At 41.5% G+C, this 27,976-nt stretch overlaps 1 long non-coding RNA gene across 1 annotated transcript in view; it reads left to right on the top strand.

The window, feature by feature from the left end:
• Positions 1-4,201: 4,201 nt before the first annotated feature.
• Positions 4,202-27,976, top strand: part of LOC142140337 (uncharacterized) — a 41,643-nt gene continuing 17,868 nt past the window's right edge. The window contains exons 1-3 of the long non-coding RNA XR_012688417.1: positions 4,202-4,266; positions 21,844-21,873; positions 21,950-21,979. This is a non-coding gene — a long non-coding RNA (uncharacterized LOC142140337). The remainder of the gene's footprint in view (positions 4,267-21,843; positions 21,874-21,949; positions 21,980-27,976) is intronic.

Raw genomic sequence — 27,976 nt, forward strand, 5'->3', positions numbered from 1 at the left:
CTACATTCACTGTCACGTCAAGAAACTCTTTATTCTCATCTATTACAGTACCTATACCTACTGTTTCTCTCATTTTTCTTTGTCAGCCACGGAAAGTGAATAAAGAAGCACATGTGGCACACAAACAGTAAATATTAATATCAAAGATAAATAATAAAACATATGAATTGAATGTCTCTTTGCAGCCCAGTGCTTGCTCAGCTGCCGGGAACTGTCATTTCTCGCTTGTGATGGAGATCTGCTGACCAGACCTTAACCTGAGGTCTAGGACCCTGCCACAACTGAACTCAATGAGAGAACCAGCCACTCACTGCACCAGACTGCCCTGGGGATTTCCAGTACTCTCCTTCACTCAACACCAACGGCCTTCTTGGCCTCTACTCTACAGTCCAGACTCTCCATTGCTCCGCCACATCCATTGCAAACACACCACTGTAGACTGTACTTGGTAGGCCTTGGGGCAAACCACCCCTGCTCACACCGCTTCCAGGATCCTGCCAATAGAATGCCATCTGTAGCAGTGAAGCTTATACATCCTGGTCCAGGACAAATTGAGACCCCGGCTGTGGCCTACACCATCTGAAGCTAATCTGTCTCAGCCGTGCCTGTAACCTGCTCTGGGCCCGTGCTGTGTCTGTCTGAATCTCCACACTACGTCTAATCCCCTGCACCATCGTCGCCCCTGCACTTGTACCAGACACCATTTTGACCTCTGTAAATCTAGGCCTCTGTACCAGCTGAACCTTCCAGGACTCTGTACCATCTAGACCTCTGCACCATCATGACCCTATCTAGAATGTAGTATGGTGCATCCTGGCCTCAGCATGTTACAGACCTCAGCACCATAGTAGATGCCACTATGCCTATGGTCCAAATTGTTCCTATTGTCTATTATTACCCCTCCCTTTAGAATATAAGTTCTCACAGGCAGGATCCTTTACACTATGGGGGGAATTCAATTCCCCCAGATTAGCGTTGAGATAACTCTATTAGCGTTATTACGGTAAAATCAACCCGGCTTCCTACTTGCAGCTAAGGGAGCTGCGAGCTAAAAGCCAGCTTTCAAATTACCGTAATAACGGTATTTAAGCGCACTATTACCATAATAACGGTAATAGTGCACAGGCCGCGTTACTTTTTACATTAACGCGGCCAATTGAATTCCCCCCTATGTCTCTTGTCAGCCACTCCTTGTCTTACTCGCTTGTCACTGTCCTGATTTTTTTCTGTATGTAATGCAATTAGTTGTGTTAATTGTACCCATACATTTATTATTCTCCATATCTGTGTCCATGTATGCTTGCTTTTCTCATGTATGTCTTTTTGCATAATTTGTTATGTACTTTGGTAACTTGTAGCTGATTGTTCATTGTATAACTATGTATCGAGTAATTATTGTTTAAATTTCTAAATGTGTACTCTATGCACCCCCTGTGTATTGCAGTGCGGACACTTTGTGGTGCTTTACATAGAAATAATAGCAACAAAGATCAGCACGCATAAGTAAGACAAGACAGACACACAAGTGAGAGCAGCAGAATATATATAAACACTAAGAACAGAGCATTTAGGAATAAAACTCTGTGATCTGGAAGCTTCCGTCTGCTAGTGGTTTTATTAGTATCATATCTTATCTTCCCTGTTGAACTGCAGTAAATTACATATACACTGCCAATATGATCTCACAGTTATCTTGTTAGTAAAAGATAGCCTTATATAACTGCACTGTATGTTTTTAAGTATTGTCATGTGTTCATGATAACTGAGTAATTGACTAGTCCTCACATAATACATTGTGGTTAAGTTATTGATAGAAATGTGTCCAATTAAACAATTGAGTTTTATCATGGATAAATATTGTGGGTTGCTTAGCTGGCTTACTAAGGATTGTGTTTTACCTAGATATAGTTAGAAAGCTGCATAAGTAACCTGGGCACAATTTGTTAATCGTTATATGCATTTTAGAATAACTGTGTACTATAGCTTCTGCAACAGTGTACCGCTTGCACATTGCGGCATTAGTAAGATATAATAATATTGAACATAACAACTCATTTTAAATACTTTTTTTTTATTATTATTATTATTAATTTTTATTTATAAGGCGCCACTAGGTATCCGTGGCGCCGTACAGGGACATACAGAGACGCGATACAGGGTGAGACAGCACGGTACAGTTAACAAAAAGCACAGTAACTCAGAAGCTCAAAGTACAGCTAGATGAAAGGTGAGAGCCCCCTGCGGTGAAGCTAGAGGGGCAGGAGGACCCCACGGAAGAGACAAGGAGCTGGAGAGCAGAGTTAAGGTGGTGGAGAACAGGAGGAGAGGAGGCCCTGCTCAAAGGAGCGTACAATCTAAGGGGAGGGTAGGACGGACAGAGACACAAGGGTGGGAGGAGGAAAGGGGGAGAACGGAGAGAGGGAGAGGGGGGAGAGGAGAATTAAGAGGAGGGAGGCAGGAGGAGGGCAGGATAGGGACGGCGGTAGGTGGGAGGCTGGAAGGAGGTCGGTTAGGTGGGGGACTGGAAGGCTTTGAGGAAGAGGTGGGTTTTTAAGGCCCGTTTGAAGCTGGACAAGTTGGGGGATGTTCTGATGGAGCGGGGGAGCTGGTTCCAGTGAAGGGGGGCAGCGCGGGAGAAGTCTTGGATGCGAGCATGGGAGGAGGTGACCAGGGGGGAGGTGAGGCGACGGTCATTAGCCGAACGCAGAGGGCGGGATGGAGCGTGGATGGAAATAAGGTTGGAGATGTAGGGAGCAGTGGAGTTGGAGAGAGCCTTCATTCAAATAGCATGTAGAAAGAGGCAAAAAGTTCTTAGTTGTAATCCCATGTTGGTTGTTACCATGTCTAAAGCTGTTCCTGTCAGATGCTGGAATTTGCTAGATGCCTGAACTTAAGTAGCTTCAAACTTGCTCAGTACATGTGGTTTTGAATGCAAAACAACCATATTTTACAAAGTTAACATTCTATTATTATTGTCATTGATTTGTAAGCCACAGTGTTCCGCTGTGCCAGATAGTGGGGAAAACAGAGTACACATAAAACAGTGACATATAAGGTAGACATAATAAATGCAGACATGAAAACTAAAGGTTGGAGACCCTTGCCTGTGAGATTACAATCTAGTGTTCATCATTCTGTACTAGCATCAGTTATTATTTGCCTATAGTAGCCTCTTTTCCTATTTTTAGCCTTATCTAGAGTTAACTACAAAAAATGCAGCCAATTGTAGAAAGTAAAGAGAAAATCATGTAAGACATATCTCATTTGCTTCTTACTGAGCTACCAGTGGCTGAACTACAATTGGTGCTGCGGGTGCCTTGCACCGGGATCCATGGAGATATTGGGGCCTGCTGCATGGCAGATGAAAAAGGTCGGGGCCCCGTTTTCCTCCCCACCTCCCTGCGCTGGGGCCAACAGCTTGTTAGTTCCACCTCTGGGAGCTACGGCACATATTTGCAATGGGTGTTCTACAGTTACGTGTGCATGTCCTTGATCTGCCTCTCCAGGTGCAGAGGGCTGCAAGTTATTTGCTGCTCAAAATTTGCTTGAAATTTTTATGTTCCTCAGTTGGACTTACTTCTGACACTAAATTAGGTCCTTTGATGGAATCTTTGGAAATTTTGTTGCTCCTAGGAATTAGCAACACTTGTGGGGGTTCCCTAGGGTTGGTGCCTCAGTTATTAATCTCTGATAACCTGATTTCCTTACAGTCGACTTGAGAGGATGAAATGAAACGCAAACGAGTAGTTGTAGTTTCAGAATCAGCTCTGAGGGACTTCTCAGACTGTTCCTTTATTTATACCTAAGCTCAAGCATTAACTGGTTAAAAACAAGTACATATAAGGAAATCTCTTGAGCTCAGCAAATCTTTTTTTGCAACAATAAGTACATATAAGGCAATATCCTTTGTCCAGTACTGCGAAATGTCTTTCAAGCCCTTGTTTTTAGTCTTGCATCCTGTTATTGTCTCTGTTCCATGGGAAACACTTGTTTTTTTCTTCACTCTTATGGCAATGGCGTAGTTCTCATATCTGTAGTTATAGCTTTTTAAGGTATTTCACAGATATATTTGTACCTTTAGTAGCTATTCATTGTTTTATACTCTCACAATCCCCTCTTTTTATCCCACTAAACAAATATACATGTGTTTCCTGACCCTTCCTTTCATGTCATGATACAGGGTTACCTTTTTATTCCTTCTGCTTTTACCCAGATTTTGACCTGATATCTCCATGTGAGTCAAGAATCAGTCATTCACCAGAGAAGGTACCCTTACATCATTTATTCTTTCCCTAGCAGTATTTCACTGCAGTATACATATGTCATTCTTGCTTGATAGGGGGTTTTCCGTTTGCATGAGGTACATACTTTTTCAGTTTGATTAAAATATGTTGTTATTGAAGTCATAGCCTGATTAACCATTTTTCTAAACTTACAGGACAAATAACAATTCCACACAATTAACAGGATTAAAACCACTATTATTACCAGTATTGGATGGAGCATTATAATACCTGTTGCAGTGGGGGAGTTACCTGTGAACACATTCCACTAATGGTGTTGCAGGTTATCTTTTAATTGATGAGCTACATATTTTAATTCCTGTACTTCTATTATCGTCTGCATTTGTGCATGATTCACTGAATAGTTTTCTTGTGCCAAATGCTCTGCCAGGCGCTGGGTATTGTTTATTACATTGATTCTCCCCTGAAGATTAATAGTCAAGTTTAATTGGGATAAATTGCTGATATATTGTCTTTCCTATCCTTGTAGAATATATAGGTCTCATTTCTCCATAGTAGACGAGTAACATTTTGGATGCATCCTGATAATGGATTAGTCAAGTTATACATTCCTGTAGTTTGTTTATCATGGGTTACTAAGCACACTATTTGTGGTGCTACTTCTATAAACATCATTTATCCTGTTATAGAGCTCCCAATTACATACACTAGTCGGATGTTCTCAGGGCCGGTGCTAGGGTCCTTGGCGCCCTAGGCACACTTTCAAAATCCGCCCCCCCCCCCCCCCTCCCCCAGGCACACTTTCAAAATCCGCACCCCCTCCCCCCCAGCAGACTTTCAAAATCCGTGCCCCCCGCCCCGGCACACTTTTAAAATCGGCACCCCCCGCCCCCCCGTCTTTCCTTACCTTAACTTGCCTCCATAAAGCTGCTCCTCTCTGCTCCGTCTCCTCCCCTCCACTCACTGACACTGTCGGGCCGTGATGATGATGTCACGCCCGACAGTCAGTGAGTGGAGGGGAGGAGACGGAGCGCCCCATCAGCTGTTGGAGGGGAGGGCGGCGGTGGTGATCCATAGCCCCTTCCCCCTCCCCGTGGATTTATCTGAAGCTGTGCGGCGGCCGTGGAAAGTATGCTCAGCGGTCGCCGCACAGTTTTAAAGTAGTTTTAATTCTGTGGCGCCCTCCAGAGCCCGGCGCTCTAGGCAACTGCCTAACCTTGCCTAATGGGAGCGCCGGGCCTGGATGTTCTAGCTTACAAGGTTCATAAATTTGAGTGTTTTGAGAGCACACTATTCTATTGCCTGTATCTGAACACAATCCTAAGTTATGTGTGTTGTTTTTATCATCTATATACTCCCCTTTTTATCTGCGGGGTCCATAAATGTGTTCCACTGACCTGGGTATAAAGTGGGAAAGGTAATTTGAGAAATTTACACATTGTCTCGGTTCTGCACACTTCAAACCCATTCCATTGGTTTGGATCCATAACTGCATAGCTACAGTAAACATATTTCTATATACCAGTTCATTGTTAGTTATTAGTTGAGTTTGAGCGTTACTCTTTTGTATTTTCTGACACAGTGCCTTAATTGAACATTCAGTCCAGTTAAACATCAGGGAGATATTTACATCTATTCCTAAGGAATTGAAAAACGTTGCATTAAATATCTGCATATATTCTTTGTCCCATAATATTAGCTTCTGCAAAGGCATGAAAAGTGTCGGCATCCACTATGCCTGCAAGGTGATTACCTTGTTTTTATCTTCTCCTGCTGCACTCATTTTATTACTCAATGTCTCTATGTCTATACTGTTAAGTACCCCCATTCCAGTACCTGTTGCCTCCAATAATGTATCATACCACTCCCTTTTCTTCGTATTTTGATATGTGATATTGAAAGTGTGCTGGGTTGTATATTTCCTAATACCTATATTTCTGCAAGTAGAGGGCACCTTGATTAGAGTATCATTAATGACTCTTGGCTTGGGGTCTAATATGTATAGTTTATCCATGAGTACATACTCCCCTGGTATCACAGTACTGTTGGTACAAACCATCATCAAATCCCCTATTCCCTTCCATGCCCTTCCTATTGGTACTGTATTATTATTGGAGCCATTTACACACTTGAGGGCTTCTACCCATGCTTGGTTATACCCTTTTAATTTGACAAACAGTTCAGTGCAGCATATGTTGGGAGTACTATTAGTCATGATCATAGTATCATTTTCCCCTGGTGCCCAAAAATAATGGGGTTCATTCTTCCCTGCCGTTCCTACAAACCCAAGGCCACCAGTAAATGTAAAGTTTAACCTACAACAGGGATATGGAATCTTTCTTCTGCTTCTTCCTGTCCCTACGTTTACCTTCACATTGTTTTTGATTACTTGTTTTATCCCTGATGTGAATGTGTTGCGGAATTAGTGGCGCTATATAAATAAATGATGATAATGATGATGATGATGATGATCCCTGCACATTTGGTTAAGTTTGCCTTCTGAACTTTATTTATTGTCGTATACATCTGTATATACATTATTTGTACTGTTACTATTGCTATGCACATTATCACAAGAAAAGGATTCATGGTGCTTCAATTTTCACTGTAAGTATTTTGCAGTGAGACGCATGGACCTTGGTGTCTCTTCCTCCTAACTTAACAGAAGTTGGAGTGGTCAAGATTACTTGGTATGGACCATCAAATATGGGTTACAAAGTTTTCCTCATGTGCCTTTTTAGATAGATCCAATCTCCTGGCTGCAAGGCATGGGTTCCTGTATCGTTATTTGGATCTGGAATGGAGGAGAAAACTTGAGAGTGCACGTTAGTCATTATCTTTGTAAGCTGTTTTAAATAATCATTTAGATCTGCATGATTATGTTGCAATTGCTGAGGGAAATAACATCCTGTCTTGGGTCCCCCCAAACAATATTTCATAAGGGGACAACTTATGCTTCTTTACTGGTGTTGTTCTAACTGAATATAGAATTAAAGGTCGACAATCTAGCCAGGTTTTTCCTGTTTCTGCAATCATTTTCTGAATTTTTAACTTTAATGTGCCATTTAATCTTTCCACTTTTCCACTTGCCTGAGGCAAATAGGGAGTATGAAAGTCTTGCCGTATCCCCATGTCCTTCATTATATTTTGCATTACTTCCTCTGTAAAGTGTGATCCTTGGTCTGATTCTATTGTTTCAGGTATTCCAAACCTGCAAATTACTTCACTTTATCAGTTTCTTGGCAGTGTTTTTAGCTGTTGCCTTAGCCTTTGCCCATGCCTCTGGCCAATTTCAGAATAGATCTGTACACACAAGGACATTCTCATATGTTCCTACCCTAGGTAGCTGTATATAGTCAATCTGCAATCTCTGAAATGCGTACAATGGCTTTGGTGTGTTCTTCTGTGGTGTTTTCACTTCCTGACCTGGATTGTATTTTTTCGCATATCACACAGGTTGCTGCATATGCCGTAGCAGCTGCATTGAATCCTAGTGCTATCCAATGTCCTAACACAATATTGGTCATAGTTTCTTTAGAATTGTGGACCAACCCGTGTGCCAATTGAGTCATCATAGGGTATAGGCTTATGGGTAGACAATACTGTCGAAGTCAGCAAATTGGATAAAGTCATTTCAATTAAAGTCTAGCAAACTTGGTTGTCTTTGTCTGAAAAGATGCATACGGTACGCTATGACGTACAAGGGCACGCTACGGCGTGAAAGGGCGTACGCATCCACTACACGTGGCAGCAACAGTAATCGGTCTTTTACCATACATTCGCACAAACACGCATACTTATAAAATAGTACACATTAATGGTAATTGCAACACATAGTCAGTTATGTCGAAATATAGTGGTACTTATATGTTATATCAGAGTTACATGCATATTAGTGAAATACACGGAATGGGTTAAAGGAATAACATCATGAGTGGTTTCATAATGAACCTTATTACATATCCTACTGTTTGGTTCACTCTGCGAGGGAATCGCAGAGTGCATACGCAAGTTATGAATGATAGGGAATTATGAACTACTTAAGACTAAGGAATCCGGGCGGGAAGAGCAGAGCATACCCCCTGCAGAGATGACCCCCTCCTTTGGATTCCTTAGGATGAACCAGCCAATGATTGACGACCCCTTGGACATTCCTGAGACCCGGACCAATAGATGCAAGCTATACCATCTTCATTGTATTACTGTATTTGATTGTGTATATAAGCAGCAGCTTGGGATCCAGAGGGCAGACATCTTGTCCCCAGACTTCAGGATTGAATGACTGCACTGGATCCAGAGCGCCTGCGATAAGTAACGGCTGTATTTACTATTACTTCGCTTGAGCATATTTTTCCACTTATTGCGAATAAATCTTTGTGCTTTGGAAACACAAATCGAGGTTAGACAATCGTTATTGGTTAGCGACGATACGCACATAACAATTGGGGGCTCGTGAGCTTTGGAGGTTTCGTTGCCGATGATACGCAAGACCAACGGATTTCGGTTCCTCAACAAAGGGTGGAGACGCGTCATAAACGGGTAAGAACGCATGGTGTTCAAAACCTGAATTTTACTCTGTGTTGCGAAACCGAATGTCCGTTTTGCATTATCTAGGGCACGCTAACTAGAACCTAGGGACAAAAGAGAAAACTGTTTCTTTTTTCTGTCATTGTGCGTTTTAACTGTATTGCATTGTTTAGCGTATGTGTACTTCCTGCTGTGCGTACGCGAACTTCCGGTAAACTTGCCACGTGGTTAAACAATCGTTTTGATAGTTATTATACATGCATAGTATAATTACTTGTGAAAGCCTCTGAGACATTATTACTATTGTTGGGAACTTTTGATTTTCTGCGCAGAAAAGGTGTATAGTGTGTGATGTTGTAACGTAGATACACTGTTTTATTGTTGAGGTGCTCAGTTGCTGTCTGACGAGGCGGATTGCCCAACTGAAGGACGGTATACAGGGCAGGTATACCGAATGCGAAAACTGGGTTTTCGCAAAGCGCTACCAATAGATCGCAAGGTTTGCTAATAATTAGTATTGGTAGGCAGTGCGATCCGGTCGCACCGTTAGTGCGAATTGGTGAAGCAGCTAGGAGGAATTATACTGGAAAGGCAGGTTGATTGTATCGACTTTGCGCTCCCAGCGATAATAAACTCAGCAGATTTTTGTGGTTGAGCCAGGGTATCGAGGAGCTGATAGCCCTTGGGGCCCACAGTGATATTTCTGTATTAGGGACCCTCGCCAGGGGCGAGAAAAGCGAGTGAGCGCGGCTAAAGGAAATACGTTCACCGAGCATTATAGATCTCTAGCGGTGAGTATAGCAACAGAGTTGAAATTATTAGGTGGAAAGAACAGAGCATTGCGGTGTGTCTGTATTTCACATTTGGCCGGAAGGAACAGAGCATTGCGGTGTGTCTGTGTTCCGGGTAGAAGGTATATTGTTCAACATGGGTGCTAAGCATACGCTAGAGATGGTCAGTGTACTGCCTAAGGAAGGCCCTATTTGGTTCAGCGAGGTTTCTCATGTGTAAGAAATATGGTGCATACGCAACTGTGTATTGTGACACGTGGGTCGGGATGACCAAAGCTTGTGATAGGCCTTTCCCAACAATAGGGAGTTTTAATGCAGAGGTACTAAATACTGTAAAAGATAAAATATGGTTGATCAAGTCAACGAAAAAGAGAAATGGACATAATGATTGTTTAAAATTGTGGCAAATGGAAGGTAACACGTGGCAGAGCAGCGAATGCAAACCGGAAATAGGTGTGGCGAAAAGCGCGCGCGAGGCGGATGTAACCATTGAGAACTCAGCGCAAGCGCGCACCCGCCACCTTATGTGGCGGGAGGGGTAAGTACAGCCGTTGTTAAAACTGAAAATAGAAAAATTACTAAGTTGTACCCTGTTTTAAATCAGTTTCAATCAAGTGTATCTGAAAATGAAGATTAACCCACTGTGATTTCGGCCATTGCCCATGCTGTTAATGTACTAAAGGCTCAGCGCAAGTATGAGAAAATGGCTGAGATAGGTGAGAGTAGCGTGATCACTAGGAGTGAAAGTGTTCTAAATCTAGGGCCTGTAAATCCTGTAGCGTCCCCTGAAGTTAGTGTACCAGAGGGTGTGTTCCCGGTCCGCACAATATCGGTTCCCAATGGGAAACCAGATAAGGATGGTGTAGTTCCTTTAAGAAATGTTACTATGCATTGTCCCTGGACTAGATCAGAATTACGTTCCATTATGACTGAATTCCCGGACCCTAGAAAGGAGTTAGCTAAATGTCAGAAATTTGTTAAAGACTTAGGGAATGCTCACGAACCAACCAGTAAGGATTGGCGGGTAGTGTTGAGGGCGTGTCTTCCTCCCAATACTAACATACAAAAATTTATTGGAGATTGTTTGTTGGAGGAAGATGACACCTTGACTGATGAGATTAACCAACGGAATATAGAACAAATTGTCAAACACTTAGCCATCTGTTTTCCAGTAGTGGTAAATTGGAGTAAGATTTTCACCATTAAACAAAAGGATAGTGAAACTGCCTCAGATTACTTTGCTAGAGCTATAACAGCGATCGCACGATTTACTGGGATATCCAACATAAGTGAGGACCCACATCACAGAGAGGTAGCTGTAGGGGTACTGATGGATGGCCTTAGGGAAAATTTAAAGACGAGAGTACAAACCACATTACCTAATTGGAGAGGCGTCACGGTAGACTTCCTTAGGGAGTCTGCTGTGGAGCATGACAAGAACCTTTTTAGAAAAAGGGAAGAGAAAAGTGATAAGTTAATGACGGTAAGTATACAGGCTCTAGAAGGGGTGCACACACGACCACCAGCATACAACCCATATAACAGGAAACCTAAAGTGATCAGGTGTTTCAACTGTAATGAGGAAGGACATTACAGGAGAGATTGTAATAAAGAAAGACTCAATACACATAGGGGTGGGTCACATAGATATCCTCCAAGAAAGGATTCACATAGACTAGAAGACTCACATCTACCCGCGCATATTACGGCAGCAAATGCTGCGCGGGAAATCAATAGTCAGCGCTAGGGGTCAGGTCATACCTGTAGTCTACAGCCAGTGAGGTTAACTGAGAGTCAGAGTAAAGAACCAACAATGATAGTTGACATAGTTGGCAGGAAACAAACTTTTCTTGTAGATACAGGGGCGGCCCGATCTGTGATAACCTCTCCTTTCAATCTACAGATGACCAGCAAAACTATTCCAGCTATGGGGGTGACGGGAAAAGTGTTACATTATCCTCTAACTAAACCCGCCGAAGTTACTATCGGGCCTCTGCATACTAAGCATTTGTTTCTCTTGGCTGCAGCGGCTCCTACTAACTTGCTAGGGAGAGACTTGTTATGTAAAATGGGATGTGTCATATACTGTACTTCAGATGGTGTGTTCCTAGATATACCCGAGAAGGTTGCACATGAGGTACAGGACATATTGGACACCCCTCAAAGGTTAATGTTACACTCTCCTGTTATAGAACAAAGTCCATCTCAAGTAAAGGGGATGTTGCTGGAAATACCAGGTTCCCTATGGACCAGAGATGGACAGGACACTGGACTGATGGCAAACGTAGCCCCTGTCATGGTCAATCTAAAAAGTGGTAGGATAGCTCCAAAAATCCCACAGTATCCATTAAAACCGGAGGTGGAACTAGGGGTATATCCTGTTATTGAGAGGCTGTTACAACAAGGGATTTTAATTCGTACAGCCAGTACAGCAAATAGTCCCATTTTCCCTGTGAAGAAGAGTGGGGGGAGGGGCTATAGATTAGTCCAGGACTTAAGGGGAATTAACAAAGTTGTTGAGAGCCAATTTTCCGTAGTGCCGAATCCAGCTGTTATCCTCATGCAGATTCCACCGTCTGCCAGTCATTTTACTGTCATTGATCTATGTTCTGCTTTCTTCTCAGTCCCTCTTCACCCTGACTGCCAATACCTTTTTGCATTCTCCTACAGGGGAGTGCAATACACATGGACCAGACTACCCCAGGGGTTCATTGACAGCCCCAGTATTTTCTCCCAAGCCTTACATGACTGTTTGCAATCCTTTCAACCCCACAATGGGTCTGTTCTAATTCAATATGTGGACGATTTGTTGTTGTGCTCTGATTCTTTTATGTCATGCTTACATGATACTAAATTGTTGTTGCTTCATCTTTCACAAACAGGGCACAAGGTGGCAAAGGATAAATTACAGCCATGTCAGACTAAGGTCAAATACTTAGGACACTGCCTCACTAAGGGGCTAAGACACCTGACAACCGACAGAATTGAGGCCATACAACACATGACCCTGCCGCAGAGCCAGAAGCAGATTCGTACTTTCTTGGGGATGTGTGGATACTGTAGGTCCTGGATCCCAGGTTTTTCTATTCTGGCATTACCATTGCAGGAGCTAGTCTCTTCCTCAAAACCAGAACGTGTTGTACACACAGAAGAGTCAGAGCAAGCGTTCTTTAATCTTAAAGATAGTCTGACAAGAGCACCTGCATTGGGAATGCCTGATTATGAAAAGCCTTTTGAGCTATTTTGTACAGAAGCTGATGGCTGTGCAGCAGGTGTCCTCGCACAGAAACATGGTGACGCTAGCAGACCGGTAGCATACTACAGTGCACAATTAGACAATGTGGCAAGGTCACTCCCAACATGTCTCAGAAGTGTAGCAGCAACGGCCCTTCTAGTAAGTAAGAGCGAGGATGTAGTATTAGGACATAATTCAACCATCTATACACCCCATGCTGTATCAGCTCTGTTAAATTCAGCCCAAACCAGACATGTTTCTTCAGCTAGATTCACAAAGTGGGAACTAGCCCTGATGGCACCCTCAAACATCACCATCAAATGATGTAGCACCCTAAATCCAGCTACATACCTTCCGTATGTGTCTCAAGAGACACAAAGGGTGGGAGGTGAGGAGACCCTGGTTGATGATGAGTTAGGCAAGAATACTGACACGCATGACTGTATGGAACACCTGAATCAGACCTTTACTGCAAGGCCCGACATACGTGACACCCCCTTAGAAAATGTAGATTTTACGTTTTATACAGACGGAAGTTGCCATAGACAGACAGAGACAGGAGAGCTATGTACTGGTTATGCTGTTGTAGACGATCAGAATGTGGTAGAAGCTGAACCCCTTGGTCCACCTCACTCAGCCCAGGTGGCGGAACTAGTAGCACTAAAGAGAGCGTGTGAACTGGCAGAGGGTAAATCAGCCAATATATATACTGACTCTAGGTACGCCTTCGGGGTAGTGCACGATTTTGGGGCCCTTTGGCATCTTAGAAACTTTACGACAGCAGCAGGTACACCAGTGGCACACTCACAACACATAAAAGGACTTCTGACAGCGATACAGTTACCCAGAACAGTAGTCGTCATAAAGTGCAAAGCCCATACCTTTGAAGAAGACCCAGTGTCATTGGGCAACAACAGGGCAGACGAAGCTGCTAAATGGGCAGCAGGGCAACCTATGACTATATCGACCGAGACTATGATGGTTTTTCAGACATTAGACATGCAGAAATTAATTGAAATGCAAGATTTGTGTTCCCTGCAGGAAAAGGCGGTCTGGAAGGCGAAGGGATGTGGTCAAGAGTCCTCAGGACTCTGGAGGGATGGACAAGGTAAGCCTGTAGCTCCCCGAACATACTATCCAAGCCTGGCTGAAGCAGCACACGGCCTGACTCACCTGGGTAAAGAAGGTATGCGCAAACTGGTGAGAGCATACTGGTGTGCTCCCGGATTTTCCTCTCAGGCTGGTAAGAAAGCAATGTCATGTCTTATTTGTTTGAGGAAAAATGTTGGGAAAACTATTCCAACTGAGCCATCCCACATCCCTCCTACAGACGGACCTTTTCAGGTAATACAAATTGACTATATCCAATTACCACCGTGCAGGAATCTAAAGTATGTGTTAGTGTGTATTGATGTGTTTTCCGGTTGGGTAGAAGCATATCCGGCAGCCACTAATACTGCTGTGTTCACTGCAAAGAAAATCGTACAAGACTTTGTGTGTAGGTTCGGTATCCCTAGAATCATTGAAAGTGATAGGGGTACCCATTTTACTGGTGATGTCTTCCAAAATATGTGTAAACTCATGGGAATCAGTAGCAGACTTCACACCCCTTACCGACCACAAGCCAGTGGTAAGGTGGAGAGAATAAACGGTACTATCAAGAACAAACTAGGTAAGATAATGGCTGAAACTGGGTTGGCATGGCCTGAGGCTTTGCCGTTGGTCCTCCACAGCATTCGAACCACTCCTAGACCTCCTCTTAATCTGTCCCCCTTTGAGATACTGTTCGGACGACAACCTCATTTGATCGTGAGTCCACAAGACGACTTAAAGTGTAATAATGAAGTGACTGTACAATATCTTATAAAAATGAGTAGACAGCTGAAACAACAACAACAACTAAAAATGCTGTCACCTGGTATGCCAGAAACGAACTGTCATGATGTTGAACCTGGAGACTATGTTATGATCCGCAATTTCTTACGTTCATGTTGTTTAACAGACCGTTGGGAAGGCCCGTACCAAGTGCTGCTGACCAGTACTACATCACTGAAGGTTGCAGAGAGAGACACTTGGGTCCATTCCACCCACTGCAGGAGAGTCCATAATCCGGAGAAAGTGCAAGACAAGACTCAGACCGACGACATAGAACTGTCACTTGTGAACCTGTTCCGGGAGACCTAAAGCCTGCAGTTGAGACACCTGAACCAGAGACGTTGCCTCAGAACTATCTTTCCAGCGATGGAGTGGCGGTTTTTGTTTTTCTTTTGTTCCAGGATTTTCCTTGTTTTTACTTTTTCTAGGACATTCTATTTTTGTGAAGGAGAATGGAGGACGGAGGAGAGTTCTGGGAGTGATACGGATGAAATGGAGGCCGAAGAAAAGTTAATAGGATATCCTGAGCAGCCCATTATCAAACTTGGTCCAGGGGTTATGAAAAGGTCTGCTAGCTCAGGAACTCGGAGGCAGTGTGAGGGGCTATTGTCTGATGAGTATTGTATCTGCAAGTTCTGCAACTCCCTAGTTGAAGAGAGATGCATCCAACGATGCCAGTCCCCCAGTACTCTGAATATAGGCGGGCATCCTTTGGAGGATTATCACTCCCTGGTGGGTAAGGTACTAAACCAAACCGAGTGTTGGGTGTGCTCTCATGTGCCTCAAGGGCAGTATAACATAGGACTAGTGCCATTCCCTTTAAACATATCCGAAGTACTCGAATTAAGGGGTGGGAGGCCCATAGAAGGGAGGTACAATGACACTAGGTCCCCTAGTCTGACGCTTCGACAATACTCCATAGGCCGATCTTTGCTGTGCCTAAACATATCTCATGCAAAGCGCCTGGAGAATTGGGAGGCTGACCTATCAGATCAGACAATGGCTCGCCACACTCATTTTAGAGAGAGACTCACAAGGTCACTACTAGGCAGGAATGCTGATGGAAGTCACAAGTTAGGGCGTATAACCAAACATAAGAAGGTATCTATTGGAAAAGTCTCTACAGATAAATGTGAAAATGTCATTAATGCCGACACATGTCTAGAGCAGATGGAGACACTAGGCACGGGTAGTTTTATCAAAACTCTGTGTGACATAATTCATGGGCATACTGTCCCTTATGTTCTCCCTGAGGATGTGTATTTTGTTTGTGGAAGAAAAGCTTATTCCTGGGTGACTCCGAGTTCCAAGGGCTTGTGTTTCTTAGCTAAACTGGTTCCTGAAATCATGACTATTACTCATGAAGAAATGGTAGATATTCACAAGACTACATCACCACCATACATACACACACAGTATGAACACCGTGGCAAGAGAAATATGATTCCTGGTGAGGAACCCATAGCTACAAAATTGATTAGTGAAACTGCTGGTTTCCAAGTTATGGTTGCTCTAGATCTCACCAGGACCGCTCGGGGAACATTAAACTTTAAATATATCCAAGACCTAGCTAAATTAATAGATAATATCACCGAGATGTATGATGACACTTTCAGGTATACTGGAAGGGAGCTACAAGCGTACAAGAAGGAGTTGGTGCAACATAGACTGGTACTAAATTATCTCACCTCTATTACTGGTGGGTACTGTGTGACACTGGCCACCCAGTTCGGTGTCAAATGTTGCACGTACATTACTAATAATACGGAAGACCCTAAAGAGGTTATAGACCGGAAGATGGATGAAATTTTGCAGCTGAAATGGGAATTTCGAAAGAGCCATAATTCTTCGTTATATGAGGTCGGGGAAAAGGTGGCGGGTTGGTTCTCATGGTTGAACCCAGCAAAATGGTTCTCCGGTCTGGGGGAGTGGGTACAGGAAATGATTGCGAGTGTAGGTAAGCTCCTTCTCCTTATACTGGGTGTCATCTTAGCAATTGGTTTAGTTGTCAAATGTGTTCCTACTGTGTTGAAGTGTGGAAAACGGTCTCATGGGAGTAACACTGAGAAAGAGACTGAAAGGGTGGTACCAGATACTGAGATCATGGTCTGTGAAGAAGTATTGTATAATCCTGAACTTGAAACGGTGATTGGGTGATAGTTTATTACACTATCAAAGGGTGGAACTGTCGAAGTCAGCAAATTGGATAAAGTCATTTCAATTAAAGTCTAGCAAACTTGGTTGTCTTTGTCTGAAAAGATGCGTACGGTACGCTATGATGTACAAGGGCACGCTACGGCGTGAAAGGGCGTACGCATCCACTACACGTGGCAGCAACAGTAATCGGTCTTTTACCATACATTCGCACAAACACGCATACTTATAAAATAGTACACATTAATGGTAATTGCAACACATAGTCAGTTATGTCGAAATATAGTGGTATTTATATGTTATATCAGAGTTACATGCATATTAGTGAAATACACGGAATGGGTTAAAGGAATAACATCATGAGTGGTATCATAATGAACCTTATTACATATCCTACTGTTTGGTTCACTCTGCGAGGGAATCGCAGAGTGCATACGCAAGTTATGAATGATAGGGAATTATGAACTACTTAAGACTAAGGAATCCGGGCGGGAAGAGCAGAGCATACCCCCTGCAGAGATGACCCCCTCCTTTGGATTCCTTAGGATGAACCAGCCAATGATTGACGACCCCTTGGACATTCCTGAGACCCGGACCAATAGATGCAAGCTATACCATCTTCATTGTATTACTGTATTTGATTGTGTATATAAGCAGCAGCTTGGGATCCAGAGGGCAGACATCTTGTCCCCAGACTTCAGGATTGAATGACTGCACTGGATCCAGAGCGCCTGCGATAAGTAACGGCTGTATTTACTATTACTTCGCTTGAGCATATTTTTCCACTTATTGCGAATAAATCTTTGTGCTTTGGAAACACAAATCGAGGTTCGACAATCGTTATTGGTTAGCGACGATACGCACATAACAATACTTATCATCTGTTCTCCAGAGTCCTCCCTAACATGTGGCACCTTCCTTTTCCCATGCTTTTTTGTCTATTGAGGAGACTTTTTCCTGGAACTTCTGCAATATTTCAAGGGTTACAGGCTCTACAGGGATTTCACCCTGCGTCACGTGACAGACCTACACCCTGGGCATAAGGGCTGCCTGTTTAGCAGCAACATCTGCCTTTGCATTTCCCCTAGCCTTCCTAATATTTTCTCTAGTGTGTGCCTGGACTTTCAATATGGCTACCTTTCTGGGTAGCTGCAAAGCTCTAAACAGAGCCCTTATTTGTTCTGCATGCTTGATGGGTTTTCCTGCCGACCTCACAAGGTCCCTGCTCTTCCATATTGGCCCATCCTATAAGTCATGGGCCATCCCATATGTGTATATGTTAGCTGTTTGATTTTTTTGCCATTATACATGCCTCAGTGAGTGCATGCAACTCCGTCTCCTGTGCTGAGCAGGAGGGTGGGAGTGGTTGTTGTATCAAGGTCTCTCACAGCACACCCTGTGCGAAGTGACCCTTCATTATAATACCTGGAACCGTCAACAAATAAGTTCCAATCTGCATTAGGTATAGGGATATCTTGCACATTTTCTGACTCCTTAATTTCTAGTTTCATTAGTTCGACATAGTCATGTGACTCAGAAAAGGAAAGATTTTTGTGTGTATTTTGACTGGTGCTGATACATTCCTCCCTTCCTGATTCATCAATGGTGTGTGGGTCCCCACTAGACATGGGCGGGCTCGGTTTCCTTGATACCGAAACCACCCGAACTTCAGGGTTCCGAGTACCGAGCCGAGTTGGCTCAGTACTCTCGCGCCTATTCAGATTCCAAAACGAGGCAAAACGTCATCGTGACATCGTCGGTTCTCGGATCTCGCGAGTTTTGGAATCAAAAAATACCCGCCTCCATGGCGATCTAGCGCCATTTGAGAGAGGGACAGAGAAGGGTTAGTTCACAGTATAGAGCAAGCAAAGTGATAGAGTAGAAATAGGAGGGTGGTAATTTTTCTGAATCTGCACTACAAAGTGTTTGGGGTCTCATATGCACCCTTATAAAAGAGCTGAATTTTCTGAGTGCTGAAATCCTAATATAGCACTGTATTTTTCTGAATTTGCACTACAAAGTGTAGGGTCTAACATACACCCAAAGACAAGTGCTCAATTGCTAAGAGTCAGTGATTAGAAAGCAGGCTTGTCTGTAGAATTTGCAGGCAAATTCTACTGCGTTATATAGGTAACACCTAAAGAGAAGAGCTCCATTGCTAATTGTAATTGCTGAAATTAGAAATTATAGGCCTGCCCGGCGTGGTCTAAATCTGCAGTTACATTTTATTGTACCATAGCTCATACAGGAGAAACAGGAGGGGTGGCATTGTTCTTGTCATTCTCCAGTCTCAGTCATGATGATGCTAATCCTTCTACCACATGTACTAAAGTCTATGTTCAAGTACATACTGTTTTTAAGTCAGGGAAACAAAAATGTAAATAAAAATCTTTTGCTTTTTTTTTTTTTTTAAACTCTTTATTTTCCACAAAAACATAAGTTCCAAACATTACACAGTAATAATACTGAGACAGTAGGTTTAAAACAGGTCAATGATGATAACCAAAGTAGTATTCCAACATAAAGCATAGTACTGAAAACATTATACCTTTCTTATTGGGAAAACTCTAATTTTGAAAGTAAGTACCCAAAGGTCAGTAAGCGAGAGGAGGGAAATACCCTGCTTGGTTCTGTGGTTTGTTATGGGTTTGTTGTAAATTGATCTATGAAGATGCTAAATGAAAGTAAATGACCTGATCCAACTATGAGCGGAATAAGTCTCTATTGTTATGAAACATCGTATCGTTGCTAATTCCTTTTCATTTTTTATTAAAAGATAATAAAGTAGAAAGAGGGTAGGAGAGGAAGAGGGTAAAGGGGGAGAAGAACAGAGAGGAAGGGAAAAAGTAAAAAAGGAATAGAGTGGGAGGGAAAAGTTAAAGCAATCCTCCTTCGAGGTTCTGTAACATCAGCCCCCTTGAGAGTATATGTAAGCTAACCTGGTAAATATATCTGTAATACGGTTTTCTAAGTGGCGGGCATTGATGTTTGATGGAAAGAGTACCAAGGATCCCATACCTTATGAAAGCTTGGAACTTTGTCGGAAGTTAGAACAGAAAGAAAAGAATAAGAGGTTTTAAGTGTGATGCACTAATCACTCCATATCCGCATTAGTTATCCAGCAAGAGTAATAATCTCTAAATAATAAAACTTAACCTTTATTGAATTAATTATAAAATAAACAGCGAAATATGTAACCAGATTAAAATTGTAATAATTAAATATTGTATAAAAACTGGCTATGCCTTAGATGTCTCTTAGTATTTAACCACTGGGGATAGAATATCATAACTGGATACTGTTCAAATAAATAATATCCGAGAGCTTAACTCTTCTCTGATATACAAACCCCTTTCAATTGTGCAATTGCAGTATAAGTATTATAATCAAGAAAATTATGCAAATAGATATAGATCTTTTTCCCGTGAGTTCATATCTCATGAATTGCAGCGTGAATACTGTGATTAGAAGCTGCTATGCAAACGGATACAAGTCTCTCATGTGTGGATTGATTACTCATCTATTATTGCCAATTTGGTTATACTTTGTTACAATTGTTATATCAGATATATCAAACAGCGTGTGGCCTGAGTCATCTGAGAATCATAGAAACGGCAACCTATTTCTTGTGCCGTGTAGATTCCTAAATTTACATTCAATAATATCCACATATGTGTTCTAAAGGGGTCAGTTACACATTTTATATTGTGACTAACCCATTTTTTATATGTCTCGTTGTTTAGTTCTTTTACTTATTTTAGTTATTATAATGAGTGTAATTAGTGGCTTATTTCTGATAAGACTGATCCACTTAGATGTTGTACCGATAATGTCACGGCAACGGAGTTACTAGCGAGTATTAAGTTAAAAGATTAATCCATGCGGGATACTATATCTAATAGGTCTATTCTTGGATCTAAACTGCAGCTGCTGCTAAATTGTCTTGGACATTTTACTAAGGCATAGTCAGTGAAACCAACGCGCGTTTCGCTGATATGCTTGTTCACGGCAAACCCGTTACTCTGGACGAGCGGGGTTTTTAAACTCTGATTGACCAATCAGTGATTACTAATACGATCTCTCCTGATTGGTTGTTAACTTGAGATGGGGCTACTATTTATCTTATATTTTTTATGGTAATGGTATGTCATTTCTAAATATCTTCTTCCATCTAATGTGCACTGGGAATGATAGGATTTAATATATGGTTATGTTTAGATATTAATGATAAGAGATTTGAGATATAAATGAGTGCATAGCAATTATTATAAGATCCTAAATGAGAATTATGTTTATGCAGACATAGACATAAGTAGAAATAAATATGGATTATAAAAAAGTGAGTGATATTCGGATTTTAATCAGGGAGTACAATAAAAGGACAATTAGATTTACCCTCTAAACTATTTTTATTAATAATAATAAATTGTAGTATACAGTACAATCAGAACCAAAATATCTTAGTGTTATGAATAAATTATATATATAAATTATTCATTAGAGTGAATTAAATATGTGTAAAGTTAACCTTAATTGAAGAAATGTATAAAAGTTGTATTACAAAAATTAAATAACATAGTGAATTAAGTGTTAGGAAAATTTTATCTGATTATAAAATAATGAAAAATATAATAGTATTGGTGTTAAAATAAAATCAGAGCCCTAAGGTCATTATTTTTAAGTTAAACTATGCTTACTATAGCATTATATAAGTTTTTTTGTCAAAGATTTAATGTGTGATTATTAAATTTGCATGTGATCATTGTATTGGAGTCTATTTTAATTACTTATTCTTATATGTATTTTTGGACTGCAATCTTATATAAGTTCCGATATCTGAAATTGATAGGACAGCAATTTTCTATCCTAATTAACTTTGCACCTTAAATTAATCAATACAGTCTATCTATATTAATATAACATATTTTATATATATGTGATCTTTAAGTTTCTATTTCTATGTGAATGTCTATTATTTATGTTATGTATTATTATTATTATATAATTTTATTAGCAGATCATCACAAGCATTAACAACCCATCCCAGGTATGTATATAGAGATTTATTTTCTTTATTTCTTTTTGTGTGATATTAATTTTCTGTTTTTTACTTTTTATTTTAGGATAAATCCAACAAGAACAATCCGCTCCAGGTATACAAATAAATATCAGATTTTAAAGGAACATAATGTAATTTATTTTCTCCTCCAGATCCACTGGATCTTTTACATATTTTTCATTCTTACTTTGTTATTTTTGGAATAATTCCAATGTGGACAGTTCACTCTGGGTATGTAAATAAATATTACATTTTAAAGTGTAATTCACATTTTCATTTAAGCCTGTTGGTTGCATAGAATTCATTAGGAAGATCATTCTCGCTTCCCTTTTAAGTAGCTCTTTTTTTATATTGCTCCCCCTAATGCATAATTTGACTTTTTCCATACCAAAGGCTATCAGTTGATCAGGATTGCTCTGATGTATTTTTTGGAAGTGTCTTGCCACTGTTGTTAATTTTTTCAATTTTCTAGTGTCTTGTTCAGCATTTCTAATATTGCCTGCATGTTTCAATAATCTCTGCTTTAGGGGTCGACTAGTCATCCCTATGTAGTTAATGTTACAAGTACAGGTCAAGCAATAAATTACTGTTCTTGTATCACAATTTATAAATTATTTAATTTGGTGATTTCTGTCTGTAAAGTTTTTAGTTTTTTAATGAATTTGCAGGCTTTACATTTTCCATAGGCGTGACATCCTGTAATTCTATCAATGGTTGGTTGAATCTCAATCCTATTTTCAAAGTGACGTTGCACCAGAAGATCTTTCAGATTTCTTGATCTTCTCCAGCTTGTGGGGATCTTATCACCAATAAATTTCTGATATGTCAGGATCTAATTTTAAAATATGACTATGTTTTTGTAGTATATTCTCTATAGCCTTCCACTGGCTATTAAATTTACTGATGAATCACACTTTTTCATTGGAGACTTCAGTTTTTCTTTTTGGAAAGATTAAGAGATCCCTATTGATTTTTTTCACTTCATTATATGATTTTTTAAGAATTTTATGACTATATCCTCTCCTTTCCAATCTCATTTGGAGTTCTTTTGCCTGTAATTTAAATATATTATCTTGGCTGCAGTTACGTTGAATCCGTAAATATTCCCCTTTTGGGATACCTTTAATGGTAGATGGTAAGTGGGAACTTGTTGCGTGGAGAAGGTTATTTGTGGCGGTTATTTTTCTAAACATATCAGTAGAGAGTTCCATCTTGTCTGTTACATAAATTGTAAGGTTCAGAAAATTGATTTTTGTCCGATTTATATCAAAGCTTAATTTTAGATTTATTTCGTTTTTATTTAATAAATCCATAAATTCAGTAAACATATCTTTTTCACCCTCCAAAATTAGGAAGTCGTCGTCAATAAATCTGAACCACATCGTTATGTATTTCGTAAATTTCTCGTTTTGCTCGATGAAAACCACTTCTCTTTCCCACCACCCCAAATAGATGTTAGCATAGGTGGGGCCACAAGTTGTGCCTCTCAATTGTAGGAAACTCAGGAAAGCATGATACACCAGAGATATCAATCCTGGAGCTCCAGAACGGTCCATACAACTCCTCTCAAAAGGTGTGGGCTTACGAAATTTGGATGATCTACAGAGTGATTGTATAAAGCCTCTTATTTGGACATAAGCAAAATGCAAGGACGAAGGAAGGCCCTTTTTCTCTCTCATATCTGAAAAATTCTGGGGAGCAAATTCTCCAAGAATATGGGTAAACTGAGTGATACCCGCTTCCTGCCAGGGACGCGAATATGATTTGATGTTTCCTATCGGGAAGTCTGGGTGGGCCCACAGCGGGGTAAGTGGAGAAGGTTACGAGGTAAGCTCCCATCTCCTGTGCAGTTTTTCCCATAAGTTGAGTGTGAATAGTATAGAGGGATGTGAGTAAACTGAGGCCGGCCTTTGACTTCTGGGGAGCCAGAGTAGGTAATTCAAATTATGATCTGGTGTGTGTGCATTCTCCAAATCGACCCATCTCTTGTTCCCCGGGGCAGACTGCCAGGAGATGATATGGCTAAGGTTAACTGCATGATAGTAACGTTCAAAGATCGGAAGCCCATATCCCACTGAGTGGGTGGATTTAGCTAAGCAGGACCGTTTTAGTCTCGGCTTTTTTCCTTGCCAAATGAATCTACCACTTATTGATTGCAGGTTCGCTAGAAAAGTGCCTGGAATGGAGATGGGAAGTGTCTGAAACAGATATAAGACTCTGGGTAAAACGTTCATCTTAATTACGCTAATCCTACCAAACCAGGAGACAAAAAGTGGGTCCCATTTTATAAGGTCTCTCTTTATTGATTCAAACAGGGGGGTATAGTTAGCATGAAACAGCTGTTTATATTCTTTCGTAATCTGGACCCCCAAATAACGCAACGCCTTGGGGCGCAATTGGAACCTGAATGAAGATTCAAGTATGTTTTTAGTGACGTTGGGAACTTGAAGTGAAAGGGCTTCCGATTTAGAATTATTTATTTTATAGTCTGACAGGGAGCCATATTCCTTAAGTTCTTCGAGTAAGTTTGGAAGCGAGATTAGGGAATTGGAAAGTGTTAATAGGACTTCATCAGCAAATAACGATATTTTAAAGTGGCGGGGCCCTATCCGAATTCTGTAATATCCGGATTTCGTCTAACGGCAGCAGCCAGTGGTTCAATACACAAGGCATACAATAGGGGAGACAGGGGGCACCCCTGTCTAGTCCCATTGCCTAAGGAGAAAGCCTGGGATAAAAGCCCATTTGTCAACACTGAAGAGGAGGGACGGTGGTATAGAGCCTGAATGGCCGATAGGAAAGCCCCGTTTAACCCAAAGTAGTTAAGTGTACGAAACATGAAAGGCCAAGAAAGCCTGTCGAAGGCCTTTTCGGCGTCAAGGGCCAGAACAACTGATGGAATCTTGTTCTGATTAATGTGGGCAATAATATCTATTGTGCGTCTGGTATTATCTAGGGCCTGTCTAGAGGGGACAAAGCCCACCTGGTCCGGGAAAACTAGTGTTGGCATATAGGCGTTTAAGCGGTTTGCCAGTATTTTAGCGAAAAGTTTAATGTCAGCGTTAATTAGTGGGATAGGGCGGTAGCTGTAACAGCAGGTTGGGTCCTTGTTTGGTTTGGGGATCACCACTATGGTGGAACGGGTGGAATCAGCATGAAATTTACTTCCCATCAACATATAATTAAACAACTGGGTCAGGTGAGGAACTAGCTCTTTGGAGAATGTTTTATAATATAACATCATAAAGCCATCGGGGCCAGGGGCTTTAGAATTCTTTTGTGATTTCAGCACTAGAATTACTTCTTCACTGGAAATAGCTTTATTAAGGGTAGAAGCCTGATGGGAAGATAGTGTGGCTAATGAACATTTATCTAGGTATGAGTTGATGGCTTGGAGGGAAGCTTTCAGGGATGATTGGTCTTTACGGAGGTTATACAAACTTTCATAATAGCTATGTAAAGTTTCATTTATGACCCTGGGATCAAAGGTCAGGTTACCTGTTTTATTTCTGATTGTATTGATTATCTGAGAAGCCCGCTTAACTCGTAATCTCCTGGCCAAGAGTGTATCAGCCTTATTACCCTTCTCGAAAAAAGTTTGGTTAAGCCACCTAAGCTGACGCTCGATTTTTTATGCAAGGATCGATTGGATTTCCCCTCTAGTCTTTTGTATCTGTTGCAATAATGAGTGGGAATTAGACTCCTTATGTAAGGTTTCTAAATTTTTAAGTTGGAGAGTTAGTTTATTAAGAGTCTTGTTCCATTCTTTTTTTCTACGGGAGGCAAATTGAATAATATCCCCTCGGATAACCGCCTTGTGAGCTTCCCAGATTGAGGAGGTCTGAACCTCTGGGTTTGAATTAGTTTTAAAATAATTAGTGATAGAGTCGGCTATAAGATCTTTAAAACCAGGGAGTTTAAGGAAAGTCTCGTTCAGTCTCCAAGAGGATCTGCCCCGAGGATTCTGAAGAAGGTCAACCGAGAGTGAAAGTATGGAGTGATCTGACCATGTGATAGAAACAATATCGGCCTTTTTTATGTGTTGGAAGATATTTGCGCAACCCATGAACATATCTATCCGAGAGTAAGATTGATGGGTGAAAGAATAAAACGTATAATCCCTAGATGTGGGATACAACGCACGCCAAATGTCAAATAGACCGGCCTCAGCTACCTGTTTCTGTAAATTTTTTGTGTGTGGGGATGGTGGGGAGGAATGTCTAGAGGCTGATCTGTCTAAAGAAGGGGACATAACGGTATTGAAGTCGCCCCCTAGTAAGAGCAAGCCCTTACGGGATTTGTGTAATTCAGAGAAAGAGTGTGTAAAAAAAGGCAGTCTGACCTGCATTAGGAGCATAGATATTGGCGAAAGTTATATCAAGATGACCAATCTTTCCCATCAGGATGAGAAACCGGCCTTCTGGGTCATCCTTGATTGCTGACATGACAAAGGGGACAGAATTACGAAGGAGAATGGCAACTCCATTTTTCTTTGTAGAATGAGAGGAGTAGTAGACCGTTGAGTATCTTCTTGAGGACAAGGAGGGATGGCCACCAGCCTTAAAATGGGATTCCTGCAAAAAAAATAATATCTCCTTTAAGTTTCTGAATTGTATGAAATAACATAGATTGTTTTTGTGGGGTGTTAAGCCCTTTAACATTAAGGGAGAGAGTTGTGAGAGACATTTACAAGATTTAATGAAAGGACCTCCTAGTGATAGGATGCAAACTATTAGGTTGTGGTGCCAAGACGGTATGAGGACAGGGAAGACAAGGTAGGAAAGAGGAGGGAAGGAAGGACAGAAAGAAATGAGGGGGTATAAGAATAAATAAAGAAGAAGGGTAAAGGCGTAGACTCAAGCCTCACGGGTAGAGGGGAAGCCTACTGGGTGAGTGCCTAAGAACCAAAGTAAACAAAAAACCTAGGCAAAAAGCGCCTACACATTAATTTATGCCAAGGCACAGAGTGTGGGAGTGCACTTAAATTTTGAACCTTAATATGAGAAATATATAATTCCCAAAGTAAACGGGTGCGTGGCCGAGGGTACAGGAAGGGTCCCTCGCCCATCTATAAATAAAACAATGCAATTAAATATCAGCAAAACTGGTAACCAGGAACAGCTGCACCTAAAATGGTACAGTGAAGAGATTCAACATGAATAAACAACAATAAACACTTTGTAAGCAGAACGTAGCAATATATGACTTTTGCAAGAGATATGGACATTTAAAACCTCCATTAAGGGAGAGTCATGTTTACAAATCAGGGGGGTTGTTGTGATGATAAATTCTGAGAGTCTCCTCCCAGGATCCTGTCAAGGCGAGAGAGATTAAGCCTGTGGATCAGGTCTTGCCTTTCCCTTGGTGCACGAATCGACTCTTGCCGGCCCTCCACTTCGATTATCAGGTGGAAAGGAAATCCCCATCAATATTTATAACCATTTCCTCTGAGGATACATGTCACATCTCTGAGGTTGCGTCTTTTATCGATCGTTGATGGGGCAAAGTTCTTGGAACACTTGTATATGACAACCTTCGAAGACAGTGTAAGAAGAGTTCCTAACTGCGTTAGATATAAGTTCCTTAGTCTTGAAGGATAATAGGCGCAAAATCACATCCCAAGGGGGTTCAGTGTCCTTCGGACGAGGTCTCAAGGCCCTGTGAACTCGCTCTATCTGTATTGGATGGTTGGATAATGTGGAATCCAGGGAAGAGAAGAATTTACTCACATATTCTTCTAAATCCTTTGGCTCGACTGATTCAGGGATATTACGCAATCTAAGGTTGTTACGACGTTCCCTGTTCTCAAATTCTTCAAGCTTGTTTCTCAGGAAGTCATTTTGGAGGGGATTGTGGTATTTGGAGTATCTTGATCGTTCTGTGCCCCCTCGGGCGAGTGAGGAGGGGATGAGGTGGTAGCTTTGTCTTGACGAGAGAAATGATGTGTGAGCTCTCCAGTTGCGCCCCTGAGGCCTCTACCCTCTACCCGCATTCATGTTGAATGCAGTATCCCTGGGAAACCACCTGCCGGTATTGAGTATGTAGCAGACAGACGGGGGGCAAACCCAGGTGGGCTAAGTAGCCATTACAG

This window comes from Mixophyes fleayi, chromosome 2 (genome assembly GCF_038048845.1).
Source record: "Mixophyes fleayi isolate aMixFle1 chromosome 2, aMixFle1.hap1, whole genome shotgun sequence".
In the NCBI taxonomy this organism is placed as follows: Eukaryota; Metazoa; Chordata; class Amphibia; order Anura; family Limnodynastidae; genus Mixophyes; species Mixophyes fleayi.